The sequence below is a fragment of the Homalodisca vitripennis genome, unplaced genomic scaffold, assembly GCF_021130785.1.
Source record: "Homalodisca vitripennis isolate AUS2020 unplaced genomic scaffold, UT_GWSS_2.1 ScUCBcl_792;HRSCAF=3518, whole genome shotgun sequence".
NCBI lineage: Eukaryota > Metazoa > Arthropoda > Insecta > Hemiptera > Cicadellidae > Homalodisca > Homalodisca vitripennis.
The window spans coordinates 59473-66906 of NW_025776944.1; positions in this window are offsets into that span (position 1 = coordinate 59473).

Genomic DNA, 7434 nt, shown 5'->3' on the forward strand with positions numbered 1-7434 from the left:
ATTCGTATAAATTGAATTCACATCTTCTATGCTCTTAATTGTAACAAATACAAGATTGTAACATTTTCATTAAAATTTGTATACTAAACTTTTAAATTTACCATGCATAACAGATAATCTTACTATACTATTAATTAATATAAAAAATATGATTATAATTACAATTTTAAATTAGAAGAAATTGAAAATTCATTGCATCATTTGGACAAGTATTTTTCTGCTATACATATAAATGTATACTCGAGTTGCAGATGTAAATACATACTTTATATTACAGCTCTACATGCCATGAGCAAGAAATATTAAAATGAAAATATTTTAATGTGGTTGTAAATACATGTTTTATAGATTTACCTAAACAATAATTATTGAACAAATCTGTTGTAATATTTTTTACTAAAGCCACGGCTTACAGACTTGAATTTTTTCACTGTGATTGATAATGGAAGTGAGACGGACAGTTCATTTTGACATAACATTGTCGTAAATCTGTAGAAGGAAAGTTGTGATCAGAAGTACAGTTTCAGACAGAGATAGTGAGATGGAGACACAGTGGGAAGGTAATAGCCTCAGTGGGGTTCCTCGCTCTAAGTTGGCATGTTACTTATGTTACGTTTTTCGGTTTGAAATCACAAGTACGAGAAGTAAAAGTAATCTCGGATCACACTCACATTGCTCTAAACAATTTTTGGGATCTCCTAAAGCAGAAAATTCTCTTATTCATAAAGCTGGTTGTATTTACACATTCCTGTAGTTTGTGATAATGCAGAGTGCAGACAATAATAATTTATAATAATACGACACAATTAAAAATTGTTTTACGACCGTTTCACATGGAGTATAAGTAAATTTGCATTATAATTGAATAAAAAACATTTCACATAAGAAAGTTTTCAGAAGCAAGATTAGTTTTTTATAGTAGTCATATTCTTATATTTAAATGTTCTGTAGAAACATTCTTGTGTATTATCAAGACTATTAGATAAAAATTCCAATTTTGTTACTATAAGAAATCAACTGTCTTTCTTATTCTTTAATTACTATGCTGTTCGAATTAATTGGGACAAACATGTTTTTCTGGTCTTTGTTAGTTTGTGATAACTGGTGATGTCCCAGACCGCTTCAAACCGGTTATAACTGCATAGAAGTAGTGTGCTGGGTTGACCTTGACTGTAAAAAACTTGTTTGACTGGTTTTGGAGTGTCATTCCTTCAGTTGTGAGCCTTTCTTTGTGGCGGTCGGTGGTTGTGGTACTGTGTTCCGTTTATTACGTGCTTCTTCAAAGATGGATATAACACCTAGGAAGCGTGCTAAAGTTGTTGCTCTTAATGAACACACGTCTATGACTGTGAGAGATATAGCTACAGCAGTTGGTGTGGGAAAATCTAGTGTTTCCAGAATTTTAAAAACATATCAAGATTCCGGATCATTGTCTCCAAAAAGAAAAGGAAAATGTGGGCGCAAACGTAAAACAACTCCAAGAACTGACAAAATTCTAATAAGAAATAGCAAAATAAATCCAAGAAAGACAAGCACAGACCTTCGAAGGGATTTGTTGGATTCTGGTATTGAAGTGAGTACTTCAACTGTAAGGAAAAGACTTCTGGAAGTTGGTCGAAAGGCAAGAAAACCGAAGAAAAAACAATTTCTTACTAAGAAAATGATGCAAAAACGTTTAGTATGGGCTAAGAAATACCGATCATGGACTGTAGATGACTGGAAAAAAGTTATTTTCAGTGATGAATCACATTTATTTGTGCAGGGATATCTATCAAGTGTTGTTAGGCGGAGTGAAGGTGAACCTTTGCGAGAAGGTCATATCCAACAGACTGTTAAACATCCTTCTAAACAGATGTTTTGGGGTTTTTTTTACCACAAATGGTACTGGGAGCTTAGTTCCCATCAATGGGATGATGAATTCAGCCAAATACATCGACATACTACGCAGTCGGATAGTTCCATTTATGGAAACATTTGATGGAACATTTCAACATGACTTAGCCCCTTGCCACAATTCAAAATTGGTCAAGACTTTTATGCGGGAAAACAAAGTAAAAGTGCTTGATTGGCCTGGTAACTCACCCGACCTAAATCCGATTGAGAACTTATGGCATATTCTCAAGAAACGTTTAGCTAAGATGGATTGCACTACAAAAGAAAAAATGATAACAAGTGCTATACAAGTTTGGTTTCACGATGATGAAGTCAAGAACATGTGTGCTAAACTAGTGGAGTCAATGCCAAGACGTGTAGGTGAGGTCATTTCTGCTAAAGGAGGACATACTTCATACTAATGTATTGATTGTTCAATCTAAATAAGGTATCTAATGATTAAAAACTAATGTTTTAGGAAAAAATTGGTTTTTTTTTCATTTGTCCCAATTAATTCGAACAGCATAGTAATGGATTGGCTATTACTCAGCTGGAAATCTGTTGTAACATTGTTACTTTTTCTGCTCTGTAAACAATAGCATGCAATAAGTCATTCAATAATTAATGTCAGTTATTCACAAACGGGGTTTTGTTACTTTACATGCAGTAACTTATTGATTATTGTAGTTTAAGTATTATAAGGTATTTAAGTGTTATGGTAGCAGTAAGTATTATTAAGTAGAAAAAGTGTAGGAACTAGGCTTATGGCTTAAGAGAATCTTATAAAAGCTGCGAAAAAGATCTAAACTGTTTGTAGGAAGCTAAAGAAGCTTAAAAACTGAATAAATAAAAATTAGAACCCTAAGGACGCTCAAATTAAAATTATTGCATGTCAAAAAAAGAGAAAAATTTCTCTCTTGAAACGCAATAAACTGTTAGGACACTGTTTTTTAGATGCAGTACACCTGATGCTGTTCTGGTGTTTTCTTAATTTTTAGAATATTTTTTCTTTTATTTGATTAAATTTTTATTATCTACTATAAGGTGGATCTTACTTTTTTGACATTTCATAACATGGCTTTCTTGTATACTGCTAAAGATAATTTAAAATGGTTACCATGGAAGCAAAACAAGTTTTTCAAATTTTTAATCTAAAATCATTTCGAAATTCCAAATATATTAATAAAGTTTAAATACTGCTGTACTATGCTAGGAAAGAACTGAATTTCAAAATAAAACGGGTATGATTGAATCCATCTCATAAATTGTTTTGGAAAATTTTCACTAAGCAAACATAATGACAACGGGATTTATAGTCTCCTGACTGTTACAAATGACTGTTATAAACTACGGATTATAGCATAGTTTGATAACATAATATGTAAGTAAAGATCTTTTTAACTAATACTAAAACTTTGACGAAATAAGCGGATGAATACTTTCAAGTTGAAGTTTTTGAGTTACGTGACTGTCACATATACGACCCTGTTATATGGTTTCTTGTAGCCTTGTATCGCTACGTGGAGCGAGAGAATCAAGCACAGGCTAAAATTTTTCATACAAGTCAATTATTAAATTTTCCAAAGTTAATATCAATAAGTATGTGATAGCTTAGTTTTTCTGCAGTAAGCACTTTCCTTTTAACACATATGATAATCCTTCCTCGCCTTAACTTCTTTAGATCGTATTGTACGTGAGGTCCATGACGTCATATTCTTTGTAAACTTATATAAGGAATAAAATACTGTATTTGTATCATAAATATTTTACTATGTAAGCAACGTGTATTCTCTATTCTTCATTACTCCTTTGTTTCATTTTTTCCTATCGTATACTAAGTTATTAGTGATTCATGTAGTAATACTTGAGTAGCTTAACCCACACGTAATCATTTTCTACCAATAAAATTTGAATTAGTGTGAACCTCGCTGATTCTAATTAGTTGGATGATAATGAAGTAACTACAAACGAGAATCGGAGACTTGACAAACAACTCCTCTTGGGCACTCCTGTATATTGGAATGAACTTCCATTGCTTCTATTGATCCAGCTGGCTCAAACATGCAGAATATTTGAATATTATAATATGAAAACTGTCATTTTAATAAAAACAAATAAACACGAAAACCTTTCGTCACTAGTGCTAATAACTTAGGTATTCTTACGTAAGTCCTTTATGGTACTGCTTATTGTATTTTAAAGTGATAGAATATTCAGGATTGTTAAGTGCAAGGGATCTTGGATTGACTTCTGCTGAAATGATAAATGTAAATTGTGTCATTTTAACAGACAAAGAGCTAAGGTACACCTAATCTTGGTAACAAGGGCTTAACGGTGACTAACGAACATCCACTAGGAGAGCTTTGGCAAGAAGATGATCGCTCTGCCATCGAAGTAGAAGTAACAATCGACAGACTTGTCTCTGTAATCTTGCGATAACAATCGTAACTGCTACACTGTGCTATTAGCAAAAGAAACCATCCCTTGGTTCAAACACAATGATGGATCATGTATACCGATTTATAAAAAACTTAGACATTGTCCGTTTATGCGTCAAAACTATCAGGGAAGTGCTTTTCAACATGTTTAAGTGTGTAAGAACTTTAACAACTTTTATAATTAATAGTGATTTGAATAATGATATCGGCCAATATTCAGTACTATTCCTCGTTAAAGTATTTATAGTATAGAATGCAAAGTATTTGATAGTAGGCACATTTAGTATGTCATCAGTTTCAATACATTATTGCAATAGTAAATTGTTTATTTTAAACAAAATTTACATACTGCTAGCTTTTCCTGTTTGTATTTTTGTTGGAACAATAGGAAATATTCGGTAAATAATTAATTAATACTGCCATTAAACTTTAGGTTAGTATTTAAACCGGAGTGCCCATGTGATGTCCACCAATCCCACAATCAATACTGGCATAATTAATGTGATCATAATTCATATGACGGACGCTCAATACACTATTGTAGTTTGTGTAGAACAAACAGTGATGTCGCCACTGTTTCCAGGGGTTTGTACCAAATTTTATAAGATTGTCAGAGTTATATACTGAATTATCAGTAGAGAAATATCGTAGAATATCATCAATCGCAACATGATACACTACAAAATCTATAATTAGTTGCAAACCGAAATCACTGTACATTCAATTTATATACAGCAACTATCGCGGCTACACCACTTTAACCAATAATTAACTATTAAAACTGTAATAACGGTAACGAGGCAACATTTATCGTTTATTTCTGCGTGTACACGTAAAAACAAATACGATTTATATTAAATAACAGTCTTAATTTAAATATCTAAGATAAAGGATACGTATTTTGGAACTTTGAACAAACTGCTACTTTGATAACCGGTAACTTAGAAACAAGTAATCCGAATAATGGAAAATAATATATATATATATATATATATATATATATATAATATATATATATATATATAGATAACAGTACATTTTTTAATGTAGCCATACAGTTATATGAAACAATTGTTATTAAACTACAATGTTATTTTGATTTTAATTTTGACAAGGAAATTGAAATATTTGGGATTAGTAAAATTGTGGAGCTTTAAAAATTTTTTTGAGCCCATAGTTCAGTAAATTGCGATTTAAAACGTTTAAGTTCTTACGCAGATTGATCTGAGTAGGGGTTATTATTTTATACAGGCCGGTGCCTACTCGTTTAAACACACAAACCGCCATACTGCTCAGGACACTCCGAAAAAAGATGTGGTTTTTTATTAGCTGGGACTCCCACACTTCTGCCTGATCACTCTACAATACATAATGCATTCACATCCTTTCCCTAAAAATCAATAATATACTATCATTAATAATATAGACATTATTTTAAAAAATAAATAAAAAAATAAAATACCTATAACATAAACAAACAATGTATTTTTTTCTGTAGTGAGTATTACTCATTTAGTAAGTAAGCTAATTAGATCTCTCGTACGTGTCACCATCCTATGTCTGGCGTGCTGATTGTTCTCAGTGGTTGATATACTTAGATAAATCACGTGAAGGGCTGGAGAGATATTTTCTGTCTGTCTGTTTGTACAACCACAAGATATATCGAAACAGAACCGAGAGATAGACTGAATATTGAACATTAAGCTAGATTTCTATATAAGGATAAAGTTAAGTTCCATAACAGTACATGGCACTCCATGGGATTTGGCTGAGCGTTATTGGATATTTTCTCATTGGTCTTATTTGTAACCATGACGATAAAATAGCATAATAAATACATTTGTAAACAGACTCAATTTAACTATAACTTATTAAAACTCGTGACATTTCAAAACATTAAGCACTATTCCATACGATACCTTTTATAGGAACGTTCATTACTTGAACACTGATATGAAACCAACTATAATTAAAAAAAACACTGAATGTATCATGTTGTAAAATATGTCAACAAAGATTTCATATTTTGATTTCAAATTTTGAATGAAACATCATTTCTACAAGAACTTAATTTATTTCCGGAACAAAATGAATCGTTCATAAACGGTCTAAGCGGAACTACTTTACTCAAAGTTGGATGTATATCTATAGCAAAGAACAGAGGGTTTTTAGGGGCTAAACAATATATCACCCTACTTTCTCCAGGACTTTGTAACAAACGCTACAAGTTGTGAGAACTATATTCGTCGGCTCCATACTGAACGATACAGTAAATAATAATTAAATATATATATATATATATATATATATATATATATATATATATATATATATATAAGCATTTGTGGATACTAAAACTGATATAATAGTACATACCCCTACTAATATGTACATCTTTATTTTTAGTACTTAATATTTATCGGGTTATTTTATCATATATGAAATATTTTCAGTGGAGGCATCGATCAAATCGATAATAACTACACACACTCATAATCATCCGCATTTCATCAATTTCTCACTCACAGTTAAACGGATCAAATAGCGTAAAATACAATATACGGGATTGATCAAATCGTGATAAAATAAAACTGATCAAATTATTTCTTGATTTCGTAAACTTTTAGACAGAAAAGTCGGGTTTTGTAGATTTTCCTCTATCTACAACGAAGTTTTATTTTCCGTTTTTCCTCGGCGCATCAAATTTCCGGCTTATTCCCGGTTTCCTCCGGTCTGATGGCCACTCTGTAGCGATGTTACGTGTATACAGGGAAAAGGTCGTCCCCTCCGACCACCCTTAATTCAAAATCGAAATGTTTTTTATTGCAGCGGCAGTATGTACATTGTATGGTAAACATCAATACGGGGTTTCTAAAATTCCAGACATTCATATATACAATTTTTTAATCACGCTTCTGTCATTAATCGCCAATGCAACCCACTTACTACAGTCTTCTAATTGGGCGGTCTCCCAGTCGAATGTCAAAAACTCACCCGCATTATAGAATGCTCGAGACACCAAGAATCGTTTGAGGCGAGTCTTTAACGCCTTAGGTGTTGGGGAATCTTTAATTGAATTAGGCGGTTTGTGGAGGAAATGCACACTCGCTTGCGAGGGTAGGCG